Here is a 14,683-nt window from a genome sequence, read left to right on the forward strand (position 1 = left end):
GTAAAAACCTATACTCTAAGTGCTCATAGTCTTCCTTCCCAAACTGTCCCTAAAGTGCAGGACAGGCATTTTGTATAACAGTGGATATGACAGAAATGAGAGTGTCACAATTTTTCTTTCACATTGATGTGCAACAGTCCACTCATGGCCCTGAAGTACAGTGGACCACAAGGACAAAGCACATACATGAGTGAAAGCATGAAGGAAAACCACGCTCCACACTCTGAAATGCAACTAATATCAAAATGCAAGAAGAATAACTACACCAGGAGTGCTCAGGATTTATGTAACTCACCTAACATTTTATTAAGGGTTTGATGTTTTCAGACAGAAAAGTAATCATTTAGATTTCAAATATGTGGTCAGTCTGCAGTCTGGCTCCAGAGATGACTTGTCGGGGCACTGTAGTGGATTGCCCTGGGGAACAGTCTTATCTCAGGGCTTTTGGTAATTTATTGCTGGCTCTGTTGTCTGTAGCATTTTGAAATATAATTCCCTTTGTAAGATAAAAAACTGCTTTCAAGAGTTGAAATATTATATTTGTTGCTGCCAGTTTGTCTGAAGGGTGAAACTTAGTACATGCACTGCTTTAATAAACAGAGCAGTCTGTGCAGTCTATATTAAAATAAGCTTTATCTCTTTATGTAGGTTACAGATTGAACAAAAAGGCAGATCTTTTACTACACTCACTGTTCAACTCTTTGGGGGAAGGGTGCAGACACAGCAATTGGCTTTCTGTGGCTGCCCATTCTAGACAGGTATCGCTTTAATAGCGATTTAACTGGAATTAAGCTCCAACTGGTTACTACAGCAGTTTACTATAGCACATACACGAACACAGACACAGTAACGCTCAGACTCACACAGGTTTGCAACAGATTTGGCCTTTGCTGCACACCTATTGTAGAAAGAACCATACAGTAGGAAGCTCCTTTTGGCCAACATGCAGGGAGGCTGAGGCGTGTTAACACACACATTTGCCACCCACCATGCACACAGAAATAGCGTTAACACCCTTAGCCTGGAGGGTGGGTGACAGGGCTGCAAGGGCCAGTGCTGTGTTGGGCAGCAGTAGAGGCAGATGCAGCACTTGGTAGCTTGAGGGCATCACTGGATATTCAAGCTTCACTGGGCCTCTTCATGAGTGCCCTCTGATGCCTTAGCCCCATGACCAATGGCACACACACACGCACACACACACACACACACACACACACACACACACACACACACACACACACACACACACACACACACACACACACACACACACACACACACACACACACACACACACACACACACACACACACACACACACACACACACACACACACACACACACTAGTCAGGCCTCTCCAGCTTTGGACAAGAGGGGAATTGGTAAAGAAGTACAGCAGCCTCACTGAACGCAGACACAAACAAGCTAGACTGAGAAAACTGAGAGTCTGTCAGCTACAGCAGTGGACTGTGTCTCTTCTAATACTGATTCTGCCAAGTATCTAGGTCTACGCTTTGTGTGTGTGTGTGTAGGTGGGTGTGTGTATGACAGCCATGACACAGCTGTAATATGGCCAACATTTGGCACAACATTTAGTGTAAAACAGCATTTTGACTTGGCTGCTGCATGTGAGATGACACCAGGTGTTGTGCAGATCTACTTTGATTTATTTAAGCTAATTCCATCCCAAGTTAACAAGATAGATAGATAGATAGATAGATAGATAGATAGATAGATAGATAGATAGATAGATAGATAGATAGATAGATAGATAGATAGATAGTGTAAATATCAAGGTAAGAGTGTATTGCAGCTCAACAGATGATAGTGCTCAGAGGGGAGTCTTTATATATAATAATAATCATATAATAATAATAATAATAATAATAATAATAATAATAATAATAATAATAATAATAATAATAATACTTTTAACATTTAAAGTGTAATTGTCATTTAACCTCAACTTGGATTTACAAATTACACTATAACCACAGACTGTAGACAAAGATGGACGACATGACAGCAATCAGTTACACACACACACACACAGACACACACACACACACACACACACACACACACACACACACACACACACACACACACACACACACACACACACACACACACAGTTTATTCCTATATTGCTTGTGCTCCACTCCTCCTTTGTCATAATGTCTCTCTACGCTCAGTCTGTCTGTCTTCCTATTTCACACACACACACACACACACACACACACACACACACACACACACACACACACACACACACACACACACACACACACACACACACACACACACACACACACCACACTTTGATACTGACATGCCAAGTCATGCAGAAAACACAATGGAAGCTTTTTTTAAATCCCAGGTCAAAAACAGCAAAATGCAATAATCTGGGACAAAAGTGCTGACATCTGAAGATGACTGTGGCATTCAGATAGACTGCTCAGCTGCAGCTGAAGTGAACAGAAGTGACAGACTGAGGGAAAGCGAGACCTCCAACACAGACACAGATAGATATTCAGACTCTACTTCTATAATCTCATCCCTCCCATTTACTCTTTCTGTTAGTTTCTGCGTCTCTGATACTTGAATTCTTCCACTTCTTTCTCTTGTTTCATCCTTCACTCCACCATTTAACCACCTTGTTGGAAATCCCTGTACTTTACCTGTTCTCTATTTTTCTTTCATCCCCACCACCTTCACCTCTCAACTGCCTCCCATCTCCTATCCCTGTCCTGCTCTTCCTCTTGTCTACTCTCCTCTCATATTGTTTCTTCTCACGTCTCATTTATTCTACCATCTTCCCCCTCCTTTCCTTTCCTTTCCTTTCTTCTCCTCTCCTCTCTTCTAAACCTAGCTTTCATGCTCCCTAACTCCGTGCCCTGATTAGCAAGATCCACCAGCGCAAGACTGCCAGACACTTGGTTGACCAATGAGTCTTTCGAGAGGCTCCAATATAAATATACGGTTGATTCAGACACTTCAATTACAGAGAACACATTCCTGCCCATGCATTTCAAACACTGTTAGAGAGAGAGAGAGATTGGCGGGTAGCACGAGGTCAGTCTTGAAGGTTGAGGAAGTCGCACCGACAGAGAGGGCCTGGATGGCAGGGCAGAGCTCGATTTTCTTCTTCTGGCGAAATTACTCAACGTATGACTCCCGCCGACTCTTACGTAATTTGGGATTTTGTGCGAGCAACGCTGGCCGAATCCTCGTAGACCCCGAGAGCTGTGCAGTGCAGCGCAGAGCCATCAGGACGGAAATAGTTAGTCATGTGTTCATTATCGCTATCCTCTTTTTAAGTGCTCAGCCCATATACAGAAACATTAAACAGAAGAGGACCGTCGAGTGGGTCTGTGCACGCGTGTGTAGGTGTATGTGTGTGTGAGAGAGAAAGAGACACGGAAAGACAGAGAGAGGCAGAATATGAAGGGAATGAGGTTGTGGGATTGTGATAACTTCAAAGGTTATTATTATTAATACTGCGGGCTGAAGCCATGCTCCAGCATCCCTCAAGCTTTGATCATTATGTAAAGCTGTTGTGCTCATTGCTGGCACTGAATACATTACAGAGTGCGCACACAAGCGTACAAGGACCCAACATTGACTCAGTTGCTTCGAACTTTCTCCCAAATATAAAACAACGTGCATCCCTTATGAATCTCTGAGAGCATCTCCAACCTTTGACCTCACGTTGACGTGTGATCTGGACAAGAGGATGCAGATGTGGCAAACGCCGATGATACTACAGAGGCACTCCGCGAATCTGATACGTGAAGATCAGTGTAGTAGGTACAGAGACCACTCATCATCTCGTGAAAACAGTTGTATAATGGCTACTTTACTTCTAGAGGAGCTGTGTCAAGTTTGAGGGGGAAATAATGATATCATCGGGGTTAACTCAGCTTCGGTTTCATGGACACATTTGTAACTAGGATAGCACTTATAGGAGCGCAGAACTCAGGCCCAACAGTCACACTCATAGGTATCCGTCCTCTAATGTGCCTGACTTTATTTTCCATCAGGATTCATGAGTTATTTCTCTGGGAATTGGTGAAAACATCATAATGCTAATCTTGCAATGGTAAAGACAGTGAAAAGAATTACTGTATCCACAACAAATTGCAATGGCGTCTTCCCTGACCCATTCCGCATCATTCCACCCAGTTTAATGGTGATCAATCCAGTGGTTTTTGTGTAATGCTGCTAACTATCAAATGAACAAATGCTGATGAAAACATAACCTCCATGGTGGAGGTAAAAACTGAAGAGTCTTAAATATGTGGATGTTACAAGGCAGGTAGGGTAAACACAGAGCTGCTTTATATGCAATATGGGGATTTTAGGACTCACTCGTCTGAAAGTCATTGCATTACCCTCTGGGATATTTTTATACCATAACTTTTTTAACCAGTCCCTCAAAAGTATCCTGCTGGGAGGTCATAACTCTTGAGCCAGTTTAGCCATCATAGTTTTTTGCAGAATACGGATTTATGCCGCAAATTAATTGCGTGTTAACTGTTTCTATGAAGATACCAAATCCTTTATTACTGACATTTTTAGTTGTTTGTGGGGCTACGAATAATGATTATTTTCATAATCCATGAATCTGCAGATAAAATATCACATAGGTTTTGGCATGTCCGGCCATAAAGATCAAAATAAGTGCTACTTTAATTGATTCGACATTGAAATGCCAAGTGATGAAAAACAACCCCAGAAATCATTATCCAGCTCATAATGAATAAATGGTTTGTCATTAAAATGTGTAAAAAAAAAATGCCTATCATCCCTTTCTAAATCACATGACGATCTCCTCAATAAACAGTCCAAAACCAAAATATATTCAGATACTCCAGTGGTTCTTAAACTGGGAGGTTAGTCCCCACCTTGGGGGGGATACAGTGACTGAAGGGGGAGCGTGGATGACCAGGGGGAAATATGGAGTTAAATAAAAATGAACAAACAAGAGAGTGCTAATGTGCTCGTGTTGACCTTTATCTCACTAAAAAAACATTGTGGGCTTGGGGGCATGCACTTTTTTCGCCCTCTGAAGGGGGGCGCCACTGAGATACTATCACAGGCAAGCAGCCAATATTTGTCAAATAAACTCTCAATCAGAACAATAACAAAAGACCTAGTTTGATGACGTCGTGACGCAGGCTGGGCACCATTGCTGATGAAAATCTACCTGACGCAAATAGTGTTTACAGATGAGGTAATGTGTTTAAGATTTAGTCACATTACGCAGCAAAGGAATAATCGTGATCCATTACGAGTGACCAAAAAAGTTGACTGGCTAACTGGCTACTAGTGGGTTTTTCCTTCTTAAAGCATATATTTTGCAATTAAAAGGCGACCAATGGGAAACATCCCGTTACCTTGAATTAAATTGGGGATTTCTCTGGGTTTAAACATTGTTTAGTACACAAGTCAACAAGGTATATAACACAGGCCTGGACATTTAATGAAGAATTGGTACACATCATATCTTTAATTTTTTATCTGAATAAACCCCTGCTTAATTTTCTGTCGATCAATGCATTCATTAATGGACTTATTGTTTCATCACTAGTTATTTGCATTGGGATATCTGTCAACTGAAGGTCATTTGTCTCCTTTATATCGCTTCTAAACATAATAATAGTACTATAGACTGTGTCCACTATCACCTTTAAGCCTAACACCAGTGAGCAGTCTGGTCCATGTCCCATGTTCTTGACAAAATATGGCCGTCCTGACAGCTTTACAGGTTTTGTGCTACATGTTATTATTACCCCTATTAATAGAGACGTAGTTGCTGTAAGGACGATTATGAGCTTAGGAGGGGAACCCCGGGCTCAGAGGGCCGAGCCACCACTTTTAATTTTCGTCTACACATTCTAATCCAGGAGCCACATTGAACTTGAAAACAAGCCATCTGTTCCTGCCCCTACCTGGCCTACATTAGCCGAGCACACACACTGAACCCACTCACACACGGGCAGTGCAAACACAATGTCTTGCACTGTCATCATCAGAGAGTGGTGTGCCACAATGCGAAAGGGACCAAATAAAGAGATGGAGCAACATGACAGCTTCACCTCACCACTGAGCACCATCCACGCACTGCGAGACCCCCTCTGTACATTATGAGGCTGCGGGTGCATTACAGTGATTTCCCTCCAGCCATCGGCAAACAGCAATCCCTCCTCGCTTGTGGCAGCATTGGGGGGAAAGCAGGGCACAAACAGGCCTCCACTATGTACCAGCAGCATGCATATAGGTGTGATGTGCCCACCCAGTTCAACACCAAGGACAGCGGCCGGCGCGCGGAGAGCCTGACAGCCATGACAACACATGCACTGCGAGAAAAGGATGATTTATTTCTGCACGGATGCACCGCAAACCTGCCCTGGATGACGCTGCTGTTTCACACACAGACCCGGACTAAACCCCTCACTCGAGCATTTCGCCTTCTCCATGCACAGCGGCTCTTTTGCCCCCTGCAAGAAGCAGCAGCCACATTTCTTTTCTTTTTTTTTTATCATTTCATCTAAACCACGGCGTCAAGGCGCACGCATCGAATAAAACGCTCCAGCACCTACCTGCTCTCTTTGGAGGGGGGGTCGTCGAGGAGCTCACATGTCCCGTCGCTTATTTTGGTCTGTTCCCGTGCAAGAGTGTTATTATGGTGGGCACCGTTATGTGTCTGCCAGCGCCATGTTATCCTCGCTGAGTGGAGCACTGTGCGGTGCTGTCTGCGCGCTACATCCGGGCTGTTGGAGGGGGAGACAGCGAATGAGCGCGGCCGCTCGGCGGAGGAGAGGGCGGAGAGCGCGGCGGATGTGTGGAGCACCTGTGTGGAGCAGGGACAAACCTCCAGCTACATGATCCACGCCGTGATCCACACCTCCACCTGCAGAGAGGAAGGCTACTGAGCGCCCACCTCCACCCTCTGGACATTACTGACGTTTCACTCATTTCAATTACACACACTAGTTCCATTAAAGGTTCAGTGTGTAGAATTTTAGCAGTAGAATCTAGTGGTGAAGTTTTATGTTGCAGCTGAATACCCCTCACCTCACCCTCCCCTTCCAAACATGAACCTGTGGCAACATTCAGTTGTCATTAAAACTCAAAAGGTGTTAAGATTGTCCAGTCAGAGCTACTGTTAAAAACATGGCAGCCTCCGTAGAGAGGGCCCCCCGATGTAAATATAAAGTATTTAAATAAAAAGGGGCCATTGTAGAGTTAAGAAAACAACAATTTGTACTATTTAGATGAAACACACTTGTGAAAACATCACTCGGATTATTTTATATTCAATTCTGCCGATAAATCCTTTTCACCTCAGTCTTACACACTGGACCTTTAAACAAATATATATTAAGTTATCTGCACCCAAGCACAGGTGTTGTAACGCTTAGCTAGCTAGTGAGCAGAGGAGGGCAATCAATTGAATTAAAACTAAAAATACATTTCTAAAACAGTGAGCTAAATGATACAGGTAAATATATAAAAATAATTAAACCTAGCTGAATATGTGGACCACAACCTCATGCTACATCCCTGTAGATCAGTGGTGGGTAGAATAGACTGAAACAGTACTCAAGTATTGTTACTTTATAATTCTAATGACTAGTTACTAGTTACATTAAACAAATACATAAACTATATATAAAACTAGTTACATTAAACAAATATATATACTATATATCTAACTAGTTGCATTCAACAAATATATGTATCTGCACCGACGCCGCAAGCACAGGTGTTGCAACGCTAACTAGCTAGCTAGCTAGTGAGCAGAGAAGAGTTAAACAATTAAAGAAGAAATGGTTGAAATTAATAAATTCATTGATTAAACCTATTGCTGGAATAGTTCAAATACATTCTGAAACAGTGAGCTAAAAGTTACAGGTAAATATTTGAAGTAGTTAGACCTAGCTGGATATGTAGAGCACCTGTACAACTTCCAGGTGCATCACTGTAGATCCACACCTCCCCCTGCAGAGAGGAGGTCTAACACACTGAGCTCCCACCTCTCACACTCAATTACACAAAATATTCAACAAACATATTGAGTTGCCTGCACCCAATTACAGGTGTTGTGACACGAACTAGATAGCAAGCGAGTAGAGAAGGCGGAACGATTAAATTAAAGCAAAAAGGGTTGAAATTGATCTGAATAATTGATAAAAGCCACTGAAATGAATGAAAACAGTGAGATACAAGTAAAGGGTAAATGGTTGAAATACTGTAGATAGACATTAGTATATCCACTAATGTCTATCTACAGTAACAAACAATGTCGAAAAGTGTTTTATCGGTATTTTACTAATGGTAGAAATAAAGGTTGTTGCTAAATAGTTGAAAAGGTTATCTAAAAGTAGATGACAAATGTGCAAGCAGGCCAAACTTTAAATAAAGAGCACAAGCTATATACTATAGACAACGGATAATTAACTTTAAGATTAAGCTAACATTAAGATTAAGAGTAAACAGACCTATATACTGTCCTAATCTTAGCGTAAGACTGTGGGGGCAGATACTTTCAAGGCTGCATCATGATTTTAATTAATATGTTTATATATGTAGCCTATACAGGGCTGGAGTGACCTTCTCACAGGCCCCATGGCAAAAATGATCCCCTATTAACCCCCCTGTCATTGCACAAGGAGTATAATTAGGTTAATGGGGGAAGGTTTATATGCTGGAATAGTATCTGCTTGCATATCTGATTTGTAGTGATTGGATTTCACACTCACACAGTAAAAAACATGCATTCATTTGGGAATTTTCAACTCTTAAACAGAGATTTTAATTTTGGCACGGGGGCGCTCTCCAGAACAAGGCGTCGAGATTTGTCAGTAAAGCATACGGATATTCAAATGTAAGTTTTCTTTATTTTCTCTCCTGAGGTTTATTACTTCACTGAGCTGTTGCTTCAGACAAAAACTGAGCCAGACCTCTTCTGAAGTGCATTACTGTATTATGTTGACATTTCTCTGCTACTCAGGCTTGGGTGTATATGCAAGTGTTTTTTTAAGAGAGGCCAGGCTCATGGCTATGGTCCAGCGCATTAGGGAGACACACACACACAGTGGGTCAGTCTCTTCCAGCTCCTGCAGTGTCACAGCCCTTAGTGTCCCATCTCTGTTTCTGATATGCCATTTGTTGCATAGGACTCTTCACCCGACTACAGTGACTGGATCTACAAGGGCACGAGTCCGTTTCTCTAACCCTACCCCTAACCCCCTTTGGTTAACTGAGGGAGAAAATGACAGAGGAGGTGGTGAGAAAACATTATCATTCCATGGTCTTGCTCTATGTGTTGTTGTTAAAGATAGGGATCAATGAGGGCGCAGCTACCACCTGTATTACCATCTTCCCTCAGGCTCATCAGCCTGATAAGTTGATTTACTTGCAAGGAAACAGATTCCATTCTCCCTTTTCCCGAGCTGGTCCTACAGGTGGGGACTTTAATGCACATCACATCCTACAGAATAAATCAGAAGGGCATTTCTGCTCTAAATCTGTGCTATGAACCATATCTAACCACCATAGATGCTTGTAAAAGTGGGCGTACATTTTACAAATTGACACACTCCTCTTCACTACTACATCTTCTCCTTGCTCCGGTGATTTGTCCTCTTCCGATGACACCATCCTCACCTCCTCCATCTGCCATGCAGCCTCCCCACCCCCCATAAATCTCCATGGGAAATGTGATCCCAGACTATATAAGCAGTGGGAACACCCCTCCAGCTCAGGACTATTCCAGGCTGAGACACGTTGATTATGGGCTGCATGGACAGCCACATCTATCCTTCTCACGGGGGAGGGGAGCCTGGTGATTTAGTTTAGGAGTTCAATCATTGAACGAGTTAAACATAGTGGCTAGATAGAGTACAGGACAAGACAATTAAGTGTGCATTGCACAAAAACATTATGTTTTCTCAGAGATGAATAATGGTAAACATCTTCTGGGAAACCCTGGCTCTAGAAACACTTGCATAAGCACTCAGAGGGACACTTGACCACAAACATATCTCTTGAGAATCAATTAGTCACATTATTGGAATTTGTTAGAGTTTGCAATTTCTTAAAAGCCTTACCGGAGAGCGATAGCTTCAACTTTGACTTTAGTATTATCCCAAAGGAAATTAGGTTTGCAGGCCGGCATAAACACGTAGGTCACAGGAATGACAATCAACAACAACATTTATTATTCAAGGAAGACAAATAATGTAAAATATGGAGAATGCATAAAAATAAAAATGCTGAATGAACAGAGCAGCGTCATGCCAGAAAATATAAACAAATCATTCTGTGTGTGAACAAAAAAGTGGAAAAAAAGATTAGACCAATGCCAAATAAAATGCCTGATAAGATAAATATTAACTCATTTGGAATACAGCACTTGCTGTTGCATTGATTTATGCTCCTTAAACTAAAGCTTAACAGTGCAGTATCACTGTGATTGGTTACAGAGCTGCATCTCATCCCTATGCTGCTTTGTGGCTCAGTCATGTCATGTTATATGCTGATATCATGTCTGTTGACCATACATAAACTGCAGACTCATGAAATCTTATTTCCTTGAATAAAGGACACTCCAGTGACAAAATCCCTCTAACCCACATGTGAGTATTTTTACCCCATCTAGTGCTGGATTGTGGAAGCACACAGGTTACTACAGTGCATCACTGTAATCCTTTGTGGTTATTAAATTGATCTCATAGTGGTGCAGATGTGATGATGATTTTAACACACACACACACACACACGCTAAAACATGCTGCTGTCCCCATGGCAACAGCAGCAAAATAATTTTCTTTTAAATCATCACACACACACACACACACACACACACACACACACACACACACACACACACACATGCTTTGATTCACACTTGTGTGTTTACTCGCTCTTTGAAGGCACAAAAGCATCTTGAGCTTATTTTCTTCTCTCAGTGAGATCTGCCAGCCACAGGTTATTAAAAATACTATCTCAGAGAAAACCACTCCTTTCATTACAGGTAAACATGTAGAAATGTCACCTATATTTGGGGATTACCCTGAGGGAGTGTTTCTTTTGTATTTCAACCACCCAGCAATTTTCACTTCATTTAAGAAAAAGTGGTAAAAGAGGGAAAATGTGAAGAAAGGGAGATAAGGAGGTTGCAGCTTACGAGTGTTGGAACCAGGCCCAGAGCTTATCAGAGGCTAATGCCACCACCGTCGTTTTGGAAAACCCTGCTCCTGCCAGAACACTCTCTTCTGCCTAACAGCAGCGCTCCTCACGGCCGTGTCCCTTTTTTCAACAGCCCTCCCATTGGCTGAAACTACAAAAGGAGATGTCCTGTAAGTGACATCATGACTCCTTCTCTTGACCACATGGTAATCCTGCACTCAAATGAAGCACCGTACCCTGCTTTCAAATTCAAATTGAGGTTTATTTGTGGCCCGTGCATAACTTTTCTTTATCACATTATCTCAATGATACATATCGGGTTGAAACCAGCTTGGCCAGTTCCAACATGACAGGCTGATGGGCCAACTGGGTGAATTAGCATGAACCAAATGTTGTGGATTGTATCTTGGCGAGACGTTTCTTCTGACAATAGGGAGCCCGAGCAAAGAAATTATCCACAATCCTCACAAGAAGCTTGAGAAACGATTTCCCATAGATTCTGCATAAATGAGAAATCTGTGTATTACATTCAGTTCATTAGCTCTGTCGCAACATGAAGGTATTGATGCCTGTCTCATTAAAGGTGAAGCTGAAAGTCTCCAATGGGGAATCTATAGTGCGTCAGAGCAGCAGGTAGAAACATAGTATTTGAGTCAACTGAGTTTGAGCCACAGCAGTGTTTAAGGTTCCCACTGCTTATGTGTCCTTGAGAAACATGTCCAAGGTTTTTGTAGCTGATCTAGTGCCCTTCAAGCAGGATTACATATTTCTCTAGTGACGGTCAGCTCTAACTGTAAAAGAGTCTTTTTTTGGCTCACTTGAGGGCAGTGAAACACGTAAACCCAGCAATGACACATTATCACATTTTACAGTTGATATACATGTTGGCAAACAGTTTCCACATCCAGCAGATAAGACACATTCTTACCATTTGGTTGGAGCTGTGATACATGTGACACGTGATGAATGTAAAGCCAATGTTCAGTCTTATTTTATCTCTGTTTTGGTCTCCACCAGCCCTGGGGAGACATATCCAAGTCTTAAGCAGCTAAATGCTCCACTATCTTCACTAGCTGGTCTGTTACTTCTGCTATTTGTAGGGTACAGTGGGTTTATCAGGGCTTTTATGCTTCTCCCAATAATTCGATGGGAGTAGAGTTAATAGAACAGTTAAGTTTTGGTCACTACAATCGAAACATTGAGCTGAAAGACGCTTAAATTCTCTGTAGAGCTGAGAAGACCTCCAGAGTTATAATGATACTATTAATCAAATTGTATTTATGAAAATATTGCTTAAGTTGCACAACCTGTTCTCAGCAAAAATGTCATGCTGCTCTAAATGTCAAGTAGATACCGTACACCACTATATGAGTATACTGGAAATTTATATTTACTGCTGTAATACAGGCCAATGCAAATTTACAGTTTATCAATAAAAAAATAAAATAATACAAGAACAACACTTTGCTCTGTCACGGCTTGTAAAAGATCTAATCATCCCAGGTTCTTAGACCAACAGATTTGAACACAATTATATCTGATTCTCCTGTGTCCTATCTCTCTTTACAGCTTTTCTTTGGTTTACGACTTTATGACAATTAGCCACATGACTCTATTGAAAATGTCAGATATCTATACTCTAGTATGTTTATGAATACAGAAAATACCAAAGAGGAAAATATTCCACACTCTAACGTGCCTTTAAAGCAGGCACTATAAAACTGTTATTATTGAAACGCTGTTAAGGTGTCAAGCTAATTTGTGAATAATAATTTGTACAGGCTTATTTGCATGAACGTTAACTTAAAAAATACCTTAATACCTGGTTCTTTAACCCATCACATCCTGTCAATCAAAGCAGTATTGGAGGTAGAAATTACCTGTAACCCTGAGCGGCTACTTATCTGAGGGAGGGTCAGCTTTGACAGCAAGTTTCATTAAATTGACTTACAGTCAATTATATTCTCTATATGTTCTACATATATGAGGGATGTTCTTCATCCTCTATGTCTCCAGATGGAGTTTAAACTTAGAGACTCAGCTGCATAAATGTCAGGCGCTGAATTCTCTGAGGATTAAGTCTCAGCATTCTGAGACGCTTCTGCAATTTCTGACATTTTTCAGCTCAGGTGATGGCTAATCTAATAACACAGTGAGGACAACCAGTGCAGTTCTGTTAATTCACATATGTGTTACTTGTTATGGAGCCTGTTGCCCTGGAGATTCATAATTTGACCCTGACATGTCTCCTGTTTATCAAAATTATCTGGATCAGTATTTTAACATGTTAGAGGAGGACAGAGAGTTCAACAATAGAGAAACATAACACATGAAGTCTGACTGAGCCCATGACAGTGAGTTAACCTGCAGATGAACTGATCAGCGTCCATGAGCAGGAGTCATTGGAACATACAGAAAAACAGCAGTGAGACCTGACTTCATTGTCTGTCTGCTGTAATTGTGTTACCATGTGAAGCTTAGACAGATATGTGTTACACCATCTCATGACAGCTCCACAGTGAAGGGAACCACAGTAACACAAGAACAGGTCATTGTGCTGTCAGCGGATCTGGTCAGGGGTAAAAAAGAGAATGTCATCCCCACCACCAACACTTCTTCTTCACTCCTTCGCTCTCGACCAGCCAGAAGCTGGTTCTTTGCCACTGTCACATAGTGCTCACTCATTTAGTGCTAAAAGTTGTGGGAGTTTACTGAATCCAGATATATTTAATCCAATACACTCATAGGATCCAAAACTCAAACTCAGGCAACAAAACTCAGTTGCAAAGAACTAAACCAAGCGAGAGGTAACATCAGTGACCAGAGCTGGAACTTAACAGACAAAGAAGACTGTGGAGCAGAGAGAGAAATACCAATGGAATGAAGGAATAATACAGCACAGGTGAACACGTCAGGGCAGACAATCACTAAAAAGGGAAACCAGACAAAGGCAGAAAGAAAGAGACTCACAAGATAAGTAACTTCAGAGTAAAACAGGAAATTACAGGAAAAAGTCCAACCTCAAAAGTCCCAAAGTCAGCACAAAAAAGTCATTCACAGACCAAACTAAATAACAAGTTAAAATCAAAAGATTTCCAAAACGTCCGAGTCACTCCAAACCTCTTAATGGACTTAAACAACAGAGGGGAAGTTGGGTTTATATATTAAAAGTACCCCGTGATAATTTCTGTTATTTGCCACTGTGACAATAAAATTGACTTAACAACACACTATTGTATATATAGTAGTATGTGAATACATGGCAAATATTATATATATTTCCTTTTTCTTCAGTTTTATTTGATTAAAAACCCTCATAACTTTTATAACTCTTCGGAGGAAAAGGCGACCATTCATAAATGTTGTGACAAGTGAGGGCGTGGCATCTCTTTGTGACGGTGCAGTGATGGATCGAGGAGGGACCCAGTGCTGAGAAGCGTTTGCAGCTATAAAAGACAGTTGCCTTGTTCATGGCTATAGGAC

The 14,683-nt window shown here is 41.6% G+C and overlaps 1 protein-coding gene across 1 annotated transcript in view; it reads right to left on the reverse strand.

Annotated features, from left to right (window-relative positions):
* pak5 (p21 protein (Cdc42/Rac)-activated kinase 5) overlaps positions 1-6,796 on the reverse strand; it is a 66,646-nt gene extending 59,850 nt beyond the window's left edge. The window contains exon 1 of the mRNA XM_035143695.2: positions 6,607-6,796. The gene's annotated coding sequence lies outside the window, so the exon portion shown is untranslated. The remainder of the gene's footprint in view (positions 1-6,606) is intronic.
* Positions 6,797-14,683: the final 7,887 nt, after the last annotated feature.

This window comes from Hippoglossus stenolepis, chromosome 20, assembly GCF_022539355.2.
Source record: "Hippoglossus stenolepis isolate QCI-W04-F060 chromosome 20, HSTE1.2, whole genome shotgun sequence".
In the NCBI taxonomy this organism is placed as follows: domain Eukaryota; kingdom Metazoa; phylum Chordata; class Actinopteri; order Pleuronectiformes; family Pleuronectidae; genus Hippoglossus; species Hippoglossus stenolepis.